Source organism: Callospermophilus lateralis, chromosome 14 (genome assembly GCF_048772815.1).
Source record: "Callospermophilus lateralis isolate mCalLat2 chromosome 14, mCalLat2.hap1, whole genome shotgun sequence".
NCBI lineage: Eukaryota > Metazoa > Chordata > Mammalia > Rodentia > Sciuridae > Callospermophilus > Callospermophilus lateralis.
Genome location: NC_135318.1, coordinates 1,195,064 through 1,209,930, shown reverse-complemented (window position 1 = coordinate 1,209,930; position 14,867 = coordinate 1,195,064). Strand labels below are relative to the sequence as shown.

At 59.8% G+C, this 14,867-nt stretch overlaps 1 long non-coding RNA gene across 1 annotated transcript; it reads left to right on the top strand.

Moving 5' to 3' along the window:
* The first annotated feature begins 2,257 nt into the window (after positions 1 to 2,257).
* LOC143637884 (uncharacterized) lies at positions 2,258 to 2,969 on the top strand. The gene is made up of 3 exons (XR_013154517.1): positions 2,258 to 2,334; positions 2,711 to 2,753; positions 2,912 to 2,969. It is a non-coding gene; the product is annotated as an uncharacterized LOC143637884 (long non-coding RNA).
* The last annotated feature ends 11,898 nt before the right edge of the window (positions 2,970 to 14,867 follow it).

Sequence of the window (14,867 nt, the reverse complement as noted above, 5' to 3'; positions counted from 1 at the left end):
AGTGTCTGCAGGCTGTGTTTGGAGTCACCTCCTGCAAAGGGCTAACCAGAGCTGGGTGGGCTGTCTTCCAAGGCACGGAGACCTTGGGCGGGCAGGCCAGGCTGCTGGCCCCACAGGGGGGCATTGCTGTCCTGGTCGATGGATGTGTGCAGCATGAGGCCGGCCCTTTCTGGATGGGCTCCTCCTGCACACAGGCTGCTGGCTTCAGGTCCGCTTTCTCATGAAGCCCAGACTGAGCCCTAAGAGGCTATAATCTGAGGGTTTAAAAATGCCAAATCCAATCCTGCGGGATACCAGGGTACAAGATAAACAGCCCTCTGGCCTGGAGCCTGGGGCGCCCACCGCCGTCTTTCATTATCTGTTCTAGCGGCACGTGCTAGCGCTCTGTGCTGCTTACCACCTTGCCAGGCGAGGACCAAAGAGTCAGGGCCCCGGGGACAGCAGCTGCTTGGAGGGTCACTCTCCGGCTCTGCGGAAGGCAGATAAGCGCTGCTGCCCTCCACACGGTGATCTTGGGGAGATAGACTGGTTGCAGCGGTGAGTGTGCTCAGTACATGGCGCTCTGAACAGTCCAAGTGTTGGGACGCTGCGTCTGGGGTCTGGGACGCTGCGTCTGGGGTCTGGGACGCCCCCGCTCCACTCCCCCCTGGCTGCCCGTCTGTGCCCTCCACCTTGGCAGGGGTGTTGCGCAGCTATTTTGGAAGGTCTGCCTGTGACTGAGGAGCGTAGAGGACTGTCTGGGTGAGGCTGCCTGAGGCCAGCCGAGCTGGCCAGTCGAGAGTGACCGGGAGAGGGGTCCCAGGACTCTGTCTCCTGGGTGTCGCCTCACACTCCTGGGCCGTGCTCAAGCCCACCCCGGCCTGACACCCCACTGTCCCGCTGTGCGTGCCACTGGGAGTGGTGAGACCCTCCACCGGGATCACTTTCCAGACAGAGAAGACCCCACTGGGCCCCTATGGCCGCTTTGCACCTTCTTGCCAAGCCCAAGTCAAATCCTTCCACGCGTATCACAAGTTGGCTGGCAGAGGGACTGACGGCCATTTTTGAAGAAGTCGGAGTCCCACTATGTTCATGTTTTGCAAAAGTACACTGGCAAGTAGACACAGATTGGGAGGAGCTCCGCACGTGGCCCATCCCAGGTGGCCGCGGCAGGCACCCCGGGAGCAGCTCCTGGGCACGGCTGTTCCCGGATCGTTTCAGGGGAAGGGTATGGATCGCTCTGTACAATCGTGCTATGTTTTACACCCCTCAATCTTTCCCGTGTCCTTCGTTGGATGCTTCCTGGGGCCCTGCTGGTTGGCTGCTCGGTGCGGCAGCGGGAGGCCGCATCCCTCTCCGTCTTTTGGTGGCGCATTGCTGGCTGCCATCTTGACGGGTGCAGAGAAGGTGCTGCCTGTGGCACCTACCGCAGAAGTGCAGCAGGGCAGGGGTCTGGGAGGGTCTCCTGTTTCCACTGCTGTGCCCAAGAGCAGAGTACGGCATGGTCTGTGACAGAGAAGGACGCGGGGCGCACCGCGGCCCCCGCCCGCCCCAGGGAGCAGGCTCAGTTGGGCTCCCCGGGGATCGCACAGGGAGACACGCTGCCTGTCATTAATGTGGGACACATTCTTCAACCCGACGTTCTGTGTCAGAAACTATGGACATCTGTATGGTCCTTGAACAGCCAGGTGGTGCTCCGGAAGGGCCTCTCCGGCTGGTGTTCCTGCCGCCAACCAGAGAGGACCTGGTTATTGGGCTACTTTTTTTTTTTTTTTTCAAATACTCTGTGCCTTTATTGTCATGTCTGTCAATTTGATAGGTTCCAATAGTACCTGGTGTTGGTCTTAACTTGAAGTATAACTAGTGAATCAGGCCATTTTTTTTTCATATTTATTGACCATTGACATTTCTAATTAGCTTTTTCTTTTCACTGTCAGTACTAGTTTTCTTGTTTCGTTGTTAGATTTCTTAATATTTTAGATACTGATTTGTCACATGTACAAATACTTCTGTTCTTATTTGTCACTTGATTCTGTCATGATGTTCTGGATGTGTGAAATCGTTGCTTGCGTACATAATGCGGTCCGACCCTCGTCTCCCCTGACTGTGGTGTCTTGCTCACAGCCACGTGGTCTGACTTTTCACTCCACCCGGCCATGAGGGCAAGCGCTCTTGTGAAATGGTGCTTCTCCTTGGAGTTCCAGGCTCCTGACCCCTGGCCGAGAGCAGAGAGCCCAGGCGTCCCTCAGGTGGATCAAGTTCGGCCCTGGGGCGGAGACAGGCGTCCTGTTTGTAGGGCAGACTGTGTGGGCGCCTGAGGGGCTGTGCCTGGGGCCAGCGGCAATGACACAGGAGGTAAGACACCCATTGCAGAGCCGGGAGAGCCACTCTGTCCTCACACCTGTCCTCTCAGAATCCACCCTGACCCTCCTTCTGGATGTTTGGCCATCTGTCGCCATGCCTTCCTTCCCTTCTGGAAATAAGTCAGGCTGGAGTCAATTTCTTGCTACATTTGCCGCGTCTCTTCACTCATCCCATATGTTCATTACCGTCAGCGGGTGCCTGCTCCTGCCCAGCCTCTCGCTTCCCCCACGATGCCCAGCTTTTACTCCCCGGACTCGGTCTACAAAACATGCTTTACTGTCCTTATTAATCCCTCTGCGATGCCCCCAGACTCCACTGTTCTCCAAGAGAGTCAGAGCACTTTTAAAAGCCTCGTTATTCCATGCAGGGAAGTAAGAAGAGAGACTTTCCAGGGACCTGCCTTCGCCAAGGTCAGCCCTGCGCGGGGCCTTACCCACCTGCGCCTGTAGCTTGGCTCCATAGGGAACGGGGCTGCTGGTGGGAGGTAAGGCCAGTGGGGACCTGGCCTTGGAGGAGGACGCCCTGTCAGCTGAGTCTCAGGGCAGCTCTCGCTCCCCGCTTTCCGCAGGACCGGGCACCGCTGGGGTGATTCCCACCACCCGGGGTCAGCCCCAGCAGCAGAGGCCTCACAGGAGACTCGGAGCACAGAGTCTGTTCTCCCTGGAGGACATTGCCTCTGTACCCAGCCCTTGGAGGGCTTCTCCGAAATGACCCACGTCGTCCTGGGGCCTGTGACTGAGGCCATGTGACCCCCAGCAGTGCTCCAAGGAAGAGCGCAGCCTGCACGAGGCCGGCCCCACGGGTGTGCGGACAGCCTGCCTGGCACCAGGGCCCTGCTGGTGCTCTTGTGGTGCAGAGGTGGGGCTGCGGCCTCCCCACTCTGCATCAGAGGGGACGGGCCTGTCAGCACAGGCGGGGGAAACAGGCCGCGGTCAGAGAGCGCGCCACCTGATCACTCCACCCTGCGAGTCGGGAAGGCACTTTCTTGCTTCATTGGGTCTCTGAGCTGCTTTAGGAATGCTCTGTGGGTAGCAGGCTGCAGGCTGACACTTCAGTGCTCATGACAGGACTTCACCGCCGTCACCTCTACTTACTGGGCAATGATAGGCAGTTGGCTGGACTCTGAGCTGAGACATGCTCTATCTGGGGGACAGTTCAAAGCTAGGTGGGTTGTCTGCAGAGGAGACTGAGGATCAGATGGCGTGGACAGACAGCAAGCCACAGGCCCTGGTGGCCCAAGCAAGTTGTAAAGGAAACTTGTTCTCCCTGGGTTGCATCTGGAGGCCAGGTGCAGGAGCAGGCCCACTGTTAGTCTTTTCTCCCTGGCTGTAAGAAATCACCTGAGGCTGGGTAGCTTAGAAAGAAACGAGGCTATATTGAGCTCACAGTTCTGGAGGCTGAAATCCAAATGGCAGGGTTCTGCTCTAGCAAGGACCCCTCACGGCCTCATGCCATATGGATGGAGTGGCAGGAACAGCTGTGGAAGGGGGAGGTCACCTGAGGAGACAGGAAGTGAGTGGCTGGGAGGGGACAGGCTAGATCTTTAATGACAGGCTTCTTAGGAGAACTGAGTCGGTGTTTGGTGAGGATGGCCTGGTCCCTCTGAGGCATGACCCCGATGGCCTAGGGACCTCTCACTAAGCCACCACTTCTCCTGCATCACACTGGGGACAAAGGCTCCAAAACAGGAGACACACGTGGACCATGGTGCCGGCTGGTCTCCTGCTGGCCCTGGGCCCAGGGGGAGCGTGTGTCTTCTCTTGTGAGCGGAAGTCAGCAGAGAGGAGCCTTCTGGGCTCCGATGCCCCTGAGACCCCGCCAGCACAGCAGCTTGCCCTGCGCCCCTTCCCAGCTGCAGGCTCACAGAGGCGTCTGCAGGGCCGAGGAAGTGAGGGGACGTGGAGAGGGCCCAGAGGCCAGAGGCCCTGCCTGGGAACGCCTGGCTGCCACCTGGTGTTAGGGTCTGTAAACAAGTCAGGATGGCGCCTGGCATTCTGCAGAGGGAGGGGTTTGTGAAGTAAGGAGCCATTAAGTGTGGAGATTCCTGATTGGTGGACTGCTGTATCAAGTTTATGCTAATTAGATAAGCTGTGTGTGATGTATAAATACCCCTCCTGGCCTACAATGAACGGCTCCCACTCCTGCTGTGTCAATCTACACAAGTTGCTTGTCACCCCCATTAGTTTGCTGCAGCTGGACTGCGGCAGCCTGGCTCCTCCTCTTTCCTCAGAGCTGTGGCCCAGCCTGCGCCCAGTGGGCAGGCCCAGCTCCGGGAACGTGGAGGTCCAGGGGGAAGAGAGCGCTGCAGCTTAGGGCCCCTCCCCTGATGCCTCCTCCCGGGGCCACAGTGTCCCTTCTCTGACAGAGGGGCCCAGAGTTGTAAGCCTCCAGGAGTCGGCATGAGCGTGCTGTGCACCTCACCAGCCACGTCCTGCCTCCTGCAGGAACCCCGTCCCGGCAGGAGGCAAGGCCTGGCCATTTCCTGAGGCCAAGTGCCACAGTCGGGCCTCCCTGGCCTCTGCTTCCCACCCCCGAGTGTCCGTCCCCAGGCTGCTGAGGGCACAGGCACGGCAGCACCCCCTGAGGCCTTGCAGGACTTGCCCATCCAGCCTCTCACAGGGCAGCACCAGGAGGCCTGGGGGCCTGTGAGGGTGCTGGGCAGAAGCTGGGGCCCGGGGCTTGGCCCATGGGGAGGAGGCCCAGGACTGTGAGCCACCAGGGTGAGGTTGGCAGAAGTCAGTGCTCGGCAGAATGGGGGCGTTGAAGGGAGGAGTCTCAGGTGTCTGGACCCTCGGTCCCTGTTCACGGACAGGTCTTGTCCAGCCAGGTGGGGCAGGCCCGGGAGATGCCTGGGAGCCGAGTGGACTCTGGGTAAAGCTCACAAGAGGCCGCGACTGCCCAGAGGAGCTCAGTGTTGTTCAGAAAGCTAACAGGGCAGTGGTGGCCGGCTGGATGGGCAGCACGCATCCTCTCCACGGCGCCCCAGGTCCACTCACAGAGGGGCTCACGGGTCAGGCTGCAGGAGCAATGACGTCACTGCCATTACCTCAGCTGGCTCGTCGCTCAGCATCCCGAGGAGCAACTGTCTGGCGGACACGCAAGAAAGTCGCTTCCTGCAGACAACAGTGACTGGCCCTCGTCCTCGAGCGCTATGGGGACAGCCAGCGTCCTCCAGGATGACCCGTGTGGGACCCTCCAGCCCAGGCTTGCTCCCTCTGTTCCCTTAACTTGGCTAGGTTTTGGGGAAGGCAAAGGTGGATTTCAGGGACGCGGTGTCTCACTGTGACTGCTGCTTCAGGCCTACAGGTGGACCGCAGGGGGTGGGCAGAGGGAGGGGACCTCTGCAGAGTGTGAGCTGGGATGACCCGTCTCTGCTGAGGGGCCTCAGCAGCACCGTCTGGAGGGAGCCATGCTCCCGCGGGGTCTGGCCGTGGAGAAGGGCCCTGAGTGGACGAGGTCCTGAATGTCATGCCTTGGATCCTCCTGGGACACCAGGCAGAAACAGCAGGAGGCCTGGAAATGGGCAGGGAGACCGCAGCCCACCAGGGACAGGGAGGAGAAGCCCTGGGGCAGAGGGGATCAGGAACCACCTCCTAGAACCCAGAGCAGAAGGAGGAGCAGAGGCCAGTCAGCCAGGTCCATGTCCCAGGGCTGACTGGGGAGGAGGCCAGTCCCCTGCACTTGGCTGAGGACAAGGAAGTGGAGGTGCAGAGGAGTCCTGCCCCCCGTCTCTGCTCTGCAGCAGGGGGCCTGTGTGGACAACGGTGGGGACAGACGGGGCGGTCCTCCTGTGGCTCGGCCCAGCCTCTGCAGCGGGAGGCGCTTTCCAGCGGGGGAAGGGCATTGATGCCAGCGGCACCACCCTGGCCTGGGCAGGGTGTCCTCCAGGGCTTCCCCCAACACCCGCCCAGAGGTCTGCCAAAGAGGAGTGCCACTGACCTCTGAGTCTTCTCCCAGTGATAAGAGGGGACATCCCCAGGGGAGTCCTAGTGAGGGTCCTAACGAGGGTCCATACGCCCAGGGGAGGCCCAATCACAGGTGGACACTTGGTGCTGGCGAGAGGAGAGCAGACGTGGAGTGCGAGGCCCTTGTTCAGCCAGAAGCCAGGACGGTCGGCGGTGAGGACGTGGCCCAGCAGGGACCGCGATGCCCTCTCACGGCCTGCCCCGCCTGTGGTCTGCGCCAGTAGCCAGCCGAGGAACGTCAAGATCTCCGTCTGCCTGCGGGAGAGACAGTCCCCACTGGGCCCTCCTCCCACCAGCTGAGGGCAAACGCCCACCCTGGGGACAGGAAGGGAGTGGCTCTTGGTCACAGGGGAACCGAGCTTCCCTGTGGCCACAGAGACACCCACTCCCGATCCCCAGGGCAGGGGCTGCTGAGCACGGCTCCAGTGTCCCTGGCCCTGTCTGTGGCCTCCCACTCATTAGCTGGACGTGTGCCCACAGGCACCCCCTGCAGAAAATGGCTCAGAGGATTGATCTGGGGTCACCGTGTCCAGATGGAGTCCGAGAGCTCTGTCACCTTACCCTCCCTCCTTCGAGGGCTTCCCTCACCCGACAGACTCGGCCACGGTGTCTCCCCGCCCGTGTCGGGAGCGAGCAGCGCCAAGGCGCCAGAGGCGGCCCCTATGACCGCGTGGCTGCCGCAGGTGAGTTGAATGTGAAGTGAGGGTGAATACGGCTAATGAGCCTCAGGTCTGTTCCCTGTAACTACAGAAAGTGGCCTAATGTAGAATCCTCATGAGGGAACCCCACTTTTAAGTCATCACCTAAGAACTCCACACACCCTGGTCCCCACTTTTTTTATCTGAAATAAATTTTCCAACAAAACAAACTGTCCTCGTACAGTTTCCCTATTTTCTGGAAACCTCTGCTCCCCTGACTTTGAGACGCCTGCCCGCGATTTAACCTGGAAAATCCCGTCTGCTGGTCGCGAGTCGGATTCCAGCCAGCCAGGTGGGACCTGCGCTTGGGGATGACCAGGGAGCGTGGCCAGGTGGCCTCCTGTGGAGCAGCAGGCTGGCAGCCCGGCCCCCAGAGCCCCTCTACTGCACCACACCAGCTGAGGAAACCCGCTTCTGAAAGTGTGTCCCCAGGAAACGAGGACCCGCCAGGCCCCGGTCACAGCCACCCTTCTCTGCTGAGATGAGTGACCCAGTGGCCAAGGCTTCTCTGTGACTGACCCTTGACTTTGTTGCCTCCTCCTGCTGCCTGGATAAGTCCTTAAAGTGGGGAACACAGAATCATGTCCAGAACAAGCCTCCAGCCCCCCAGAGGGACCCAACCCAGCCTCCCTCCCTAGGGACTCCACAGGGTCTCCACCCTGTACCCCCCCCCAAAGGCAGCAGCCACCAACCCTGAGCCATCTCCTAGGGCGCCCCCTGGTGGGCGTGGGTCTCTGTTCTACCGGCTGCTCTGATTGGGGACAGCCCTGCAGGCTGTGGGGGCTGGAGAGGACTGGGAGCAGCACAGCTGTGGGGCTGTAAGGGGGCGGCCATGTCATGCAATGGACAACTGTCGGCCTAGAACAGCAGCCCTCTGGAAAAGGCCAGGTCACCGGATGCCCCAAGAACCGAGTGTGCAGGGGCACCAGGCCCTGTGGCCACGCAGGATGACTGTGCCCCCCAAATCTGGACAGAATCTCCCTCCCCCACAAGATGATGCCTTCGGGGCTCCTCAGCTTGCTCACGACTCACCTCTGCATCCTCCATCTGCACGTGGAACATGAAGGAGGGGCCCCTCCAGGTAGGTGCCACATCTGCACCTGGCCCAGGAGCCTGGGCTGAGCAGGCAGGATGGGGACGGCAGGGCCATGGCAGTGCTGGCCCAGGGAAGGCAGAGGGGGCCGCAACATGCCCAGGCCATGGGCACAGCGCCAACGTTTGTGATAACATGTTTGCAGCTTTCTGTGGCTGGGACAAAAGGCTTGAGGACGTCAGGTCAGGGAGGAAAGAGGTTCCCTGGCTCACAGCTTCGGAGGTCCCTGGTCTCTCGCCCCCCCACTTGGGGCCTCAGTGAAGCATCAGGTGGGGAGGTGGGGGCAGAGAGAGCAGCATGGCCGCTGTGGGGAGAGGGAGAGGCAGAGCAAGAGGGGCAGGGCACAAGACAGCCTCCGGGGCACCCCGGACCTGCTCTCCACTGGCCCCCTCCTGCAGTTCACCACTTCCAACTGCTCCCAGCTGGAAGCCAGCCTTCCTCCATGACCCGAGGGCCGCTCCAGACCCACACCATGGCACCAGGAGACAAGGCTGTGCCCACGGAGCGTGGAGGCTGCCGCTTTCTCCATCCCCTGGGCCACGGTCCTCCCCTTCTCTGCCTGGGCCTTGTGTCTGGCTCCCTCCTAAGGCTCCTGGTGACAGCACTGGGCTCACCTGGATGGTCCAGGGTCACCTTCTCATCTCGAGATCCAACACAATCCATTTGCCAAGCCTCCTCTGCCACATGAGGTGACACATTCACACGTACTAGGGACGAGGAGTGGACATCATGGTGGGGCATGACTCTGCCTCTGGGACTGCAGACAGATGGCTGGCCAGTGCACACAGGAGGACACCTGCGGGACACCCACTCCTTCCCTCCGTGCAGCCTAAGAGGGGACTGTGCACACGTACACCAGAGAGAGCCTGCGAGGGCTGCCGGGCCAGCCCTTCTCGAGGTCAGCGTAATGGCACAGGGACCTGTGGGCACCTTGTCTGTGCTGTGACATCAAGGTCACTGTGGTTGGGGAGCACTGGTGACATCAACATGCTCAAGGTCACTGGTCCACGTGATGCTAGAGTTGAGGCTCCCAGGTTCCCCGGGAGAGCAGCAGTCCTGAAAGCCACGGTTTTGCTTTCGGATTTTAAAGCTCCCCTCTGCCAAGGCATGTGCTCATGGACCATGTAGAGCTCTGTGTCCAGCCATCTCCACGCTGTCGAATGGGACATTCCCGCCTTACTATTTTGGGAAGATTAAATGAAGCAATGCTCCTGAGCCCGGCGACAGGCCCCTTACTTCCTGAGCAGGGGCTGGCCGACAGCGGCTCCTTCCCTTCCTGGCAGGCACAGCCCCTGCAAGCCTGCCCCTCCGCCAGTGTCAGCATGAGGCTGACATGGTGAGGAATAGTGTGTCCTCCACCTGCAGCTTTCCGTTTCTCCCAGCCCGGAATAGCTCAAGTAGGCTGTGACCTCGGCAAGCACCCTTGAGAGAGTCTCGAAGCGCCTTGAGAAATTGCGCAAGAGGCGCTCTGCATCTGGGCTGGATCTATTATTCATGCACGCATGTTTCAGCGAGCACGGTAATTTAGAGTCTCTCAGAGTGCTCTCTGCAGCAGCTATAAACCACCTTCCATGCACTCTGGGAAAAATCACCTTTCCCTCACTGCAGCTTGGGGCTGCCAGAGAAGTCGCCCAGAGAAGCAAGGGCCAAGGTGGGGCCAGGCAGTTCAGAGCTCTTCAGAGCCCTGCAGACCTCACATTGGGGCAGCTGCATCCCAGCCGCCTCCTTTGACCTCTAGAGTTCTGCTTTCTCATTGTGAAGTGAGTCACGGCGCTAGACGCCTCACAGTCGGGCTTTCTGCAGGAGAAGCCCAGTCCAGCTCCCCCTCCATGACCTACAGCAAGTAATTCACTGCTCTCCAAAATCAGCTCAGTGGGGCTATGGACGCCTGCCTTCTGTGTTCCAGGAACCAGAACGCTGAGCACACACTGGGCACACCAAGGCATGGATCTTCTGCATATGCATATTCATCTCCATCTTCACAGCTCTCGCTTTAGAAAAAGGCTTAACTTTCATGTCTACAGAGAATACAATAAATACAGAGGCACAGATTTTCCCAGAAAACATCCCTGACATGGAACTTATACCACCCATGCATACTAAGGGGTGGAGATGAACATGAAGAAAAGGGAAGAATGAAATTAACATCCACTTCAGATGCTAGAGATGCCATGAGGAGAAGGCTCCTCCAGGATCTGGGAGGCCAGAGCTGGTTTCTGATTTTGCTTTTTGCTGTGATAATGTGACAGGTCCAGAGTGGCTGCTTCCTTTCCTCCGAGTGCCAGATTCTCATTTCTATTCTCCCCCCGTCTCAGCTCACTGCAGAAGATAAATAGCATCGCTCCGCCCCGATTGGGCCATGCTGTGCATGAGCTGGGTGCAGCTCCAGCCCGTGCACGAGTGGACCCCCGCCCACACCAGGCTCTGCACACACCAGCAGCCCGGCTCTGCACAGCCCCTCCTCCTGCAGGCCAGGCCTGCCTTACCTCTCCTCACCCCACTGGGGCTGGAAGTGCACTTGCGCTGGCTTGCCTAGCTCGCGGTTGTCAGCTGGTGACAAGAGCTTCTGTGGAGTGCAGACCCCAGGGTGAGAGGCACAACAGGCTGCAGCCACACACCTGCAGTCCCACTGGGGCGGTGACGCCTGCTCATGCCGCAGGTGGACCCCAGACGCCCATCACAGGCAGACATGGAGGTGGGCTCTTGCTGGGATCCTGCCAGCTCTGAGGTCCCCTAGACCTGCCCCTGTCACTGCGAGGGTGGCCATGTGCCCCTGGGGGCAGAGTGATAGCTGGAGCCCCTTCTCGGCTTCTCAGGGCCTCTGTGCTATCTCTGTACCCTCTCGGGAACATAACCCGTCTGGCGGCAGACTGGGCTTTCCATGAGTGCCCTGAGTGCCACCAAACCAGGCACCCTGAACGGTGCCTGCTGACAAGTGGCACTCGTCTCAACGCAGAAAGCCAAGCCGCTATGAGGCAGCCTTCTGAGGTCCTGAGGTCTCTGGAGCTGGGTGGGACCTTGGAGGTCACCCCCAGTCCCTACGCACAGGAGCACTGTGGCCACGCCAGACCACAGGCGGGAACCAGGGAAGCCCTGGTCTCTGGGCCCTGCAGGGCAGGACCCTGCCCTCCTTTCCCGCCCCTCCTGCAGTTCCCTATCAGAGGCAAAGAGCTCCAAATCCAAGGTGGGCTAGCAGAGGAGCCCTGGCTCTGGGCCCCTTCTGACTGCTCTCGTCCTCTGCAGACTGGGGGCCTGGGGCGACAGGCGCCCTCACACCGACAGCTGCAGGTGTGGCCATGCCCCCTGGGGCAAATGCGCCCATCTGTGAGTCCTTTTGCCATTTTATGATGCTGTGACGAATGAGCTCACCCGGGGGTCCTCACAGCTCCAGGGGCCGCTCTGGTCACTCCTCATAGGCAGCAGTGGACAGGCCAGAGATCCTGAGATTTGTCTCAGTCTATAGTGTCCATCAGTGTGGCTCTTACCTCGGCTTCAAGGGGCCTGCAAGCAGGAAACAGGCTGCCCACTCCTCAGCAGGGTGTGGGCTCTGCCGGAGCCAGGCCCTGGGCCCCCGGGTGGCTCCAGAGGGCATCCAGCAAGTCTGACCTGCCCACTCCCAGAGGCGGTTCAAGGCCAGGACCACAAGACCAGCAAGAGGATCACCCGCTGAGAGCGGGCACTTGCTGTATGCGGGTGGGTACACTGTGAAGGCCCAGGCAGGCTGGGTCTCCTGGGAGGAGCCAGCTCCTCCCGACCTTCACTGTGCGGGTCTGAGATGGGCCACCACTGATTGAGCAAAAGCTATTTGTCAAGCACCTACTGTATGCCAGCCCCAGTGGGTGGCTCTGTCACAATGTGGACCCAGTACAGTGGCTGGCCAGGAACTATTAGGCGGCTAGTATCACAGGGGCAGGTGGACAAGCTCCTTTCAGGAGAGAGAGTGTCCCCAGCAGGTGGGCACCTTATCCCTGGGACAACTGTGAGCCTCCAAGAGGGTCCACAGACCTGGAGGGCAATGGGAAGGGCCAGGGGAGGGAAGGAAGTGGCTCAGGGCAGAGCAGTAGCCCAGCATTTGGGCGGGAAGGGCCTGCAGAGCAAGAGGGGCGGAGCGTGGGCTCGGCTCCCGGACCGAGGGGACCAGAGGTGCCGGGGGCGTCTCCACCTCGGCAGCGATGGGTTGAATGATGGCAGAGCCAGGACAGGACTGTGTCACAGTGACCAGGAGGCAGAGCAGGAGCAGATCTGGGAGGGTTGTGCCCTTGGCTGTGACAGTCTACCGAAGGGTGGGACACTTTCTGCTTCAGTCTCTGAACACCTCTTTCCACAGGAGTGACACACCCCGGCTAGGCCCAAGTCCTGCTGCAAAGGTGGTGGTGCCACCCTCCTGTGCCCTCGAACAAGCCATTGGAAGAGTCTGAAGTCTGCATCGGGGCCCACCACAGGCCAGCACTGGCCGGGCTGTGCCCTCACCAGCGCCTCGTTGCTCTGTGACTTAAGGGGGAGCCTCTCTGTGTGGTGACTGCGGATCTCACCTGTGGGGTGGCCCAGCAGGGAGGCTGGGGATCACAGTCCCCCGGGCATTGCTTTCCCTCCCCTCCACCAGCCACTCATGGCCACTAGGATTCTGGGATGCTGATTTGCACGTGTAGCCCACATCCATGGACCACTCACCTCTGAAGGTGTGCCATTGTCACATCCTGGTTTGCCAAGGAGAGGAGTCAAAGGCCAAGGATAAGCTGTCAACCAGGGAGAGAGAAGGCAGGGCTGAGAGACAGCTGTCACTGTCCCCAGGGGCTTCGCCATGGAGAACACGGGAGTGTCCACCAGTGGATGGATGAGCCAAGAAGGCTGGACAATGTAAAGCCCTCGCACTGCAGGCCTGGAGACTCCCAGGCCTGTCACTCAACCCTTTGCAATTTAAAAGGGAAGTTCCTCAGATGGAAATCCGGCAGAGGGCCTGTCCACAGGACGAGGACTGGACAAGAGCGCAACACGGAACAGACGGCTGGGGAACGCTTGGTGACAGAATCTTGTCAGGTCTGTGGGAAAGTGAAGGCAAGTGGCTTCATGAGGGACCAGGGAGCATGCAGAGGGGCTGGGCACTTCCGATGGCCCTCAGACTCAAAGCTCCTGCAGGCAGCTCAGGGCAGGCCCTCCTTCATCCACAGAAGAGGTCACTGATGGCCCCTGGGCCCTTCCCCAGGTCATGCGGCAGATCAGTGGTAGGTGGGGGCTATTCACAGACCTGCGAGGTCATCTTGCCTGGGCAGCAGCGTCCTCCCAGCCCCATGGCCCCTGCCGACACAGCAGTACTGAGGACCGCTGGGAACGTGCGGAAGGCCCCAGAGTGAGCCGGAGACTCCTGCTCATCCCCTTCCTGCGCAGCGCATCTGTGCCAGGTGCAGCGGCCTCGGAGGATGCAGAGGCTGCCTTGTGGTGCTGGCAGCCGTGACTCCTGGGTGCCTTTGTTCATGGCCGGGTTCTCGGGATGCTCTTCAAGACCTCCTGAACCCCTCTTCCAGGTCTTTATCGAGGCTCAAGGAAGGCAGCCTATTTGCATGTTAAGGCGAGGGAAAAGCACAGCCATTTTAGCAGATAAGAGCTGGAGTTTATAAGCCTTTACACACTGTTATTTCTTTCATGGAGGGAAAATAAAAATGGGAGATAGTAGGGAGGCAGTGGTGCTGCAGATAACATCACTTAGAGGATTTTGAAACCTGGTATAATTTATCATTCTATAAGATGCTTTGGTCTGCAAGATCAAAGCCACTGACGTTATCTTTCCACACGCGGCCGACTGAACGGCCTCCTCGGAGTCCCAGACAAACATTTCATTAGTTACCATTCACCAGGAAATTGGGACGAAGTGCCCATCGCTTCGTCTTTAAGAAGGCTGGGCTGCATTTCCTGAAGAAGAATCCTGGGCCGGGCCCTTCTCCTGAATGCGGAACCTGGACTGTTCTCTAAAAGTATGCCGTCTCGTGGCCCCCTGCCCCGTGTCCAGCTCGATCCCCACCTCTCAAGTGGGGGCTGGGGAGGCATGGACTATTCCAGCAGCTGAATTTAACCAAGGAAACCTGATGTCCTGGGGAAAGCCACTGCGTCCAGGCGCTGGCCCTGCTAATGAAGGCTGGGGTGCCAAGCCGGGATCTCCATCGAAAACCTGGGGGGCAGGTAGACACTTCAACGCCCCGTGAGCACCCAGGTTTCTGTGCCGTGGCTGGAAGGAGCCGAATCAGGGTCCATCGGGGACTTTGTGTGGCTGGTGACTGGCTCTTGGGCAGTGGGGGACCCTGTCTTCCCTGTGAGGTGGGGCAGCTGGAAGGGGGCCCCTGGGCTTCCCCAGCGGCCATCCAGGGCCCCCTGGAGCTTCTACTCTAGGACATGCTCAGGATTTCCACCTGCTGCCAAGACAGGGAAGCTCCTGTGTGGGCTGCACCTGGAGTGTCCCAGGGCTGGTGTGCAAAAGGCCGGCTCCCTCTCTGTGCAGTGAGTTCAGAGGTGGGCTTTTGGGGGTGATGGAGTCACGGGAACTCTGACCTCAGCAGTGGATTAATCCACTGAGGGATCCCTTCCTGGATGGACCATCGGGAGGTGGTGGGCACTGGAGGAGGTTGGATCTAGTTGGAAGAACTTGGTCCTTGGGGTCTATGTCCTGCCCCCACCTCTACTTCCCAACTGCCATGAGCTGAGCGGCTCTCCTCTGCCACACCTTCTGCCATCGTATTCTGCCTCACTTCAGGCCCCAAGAAATGGAAGCATTCAACC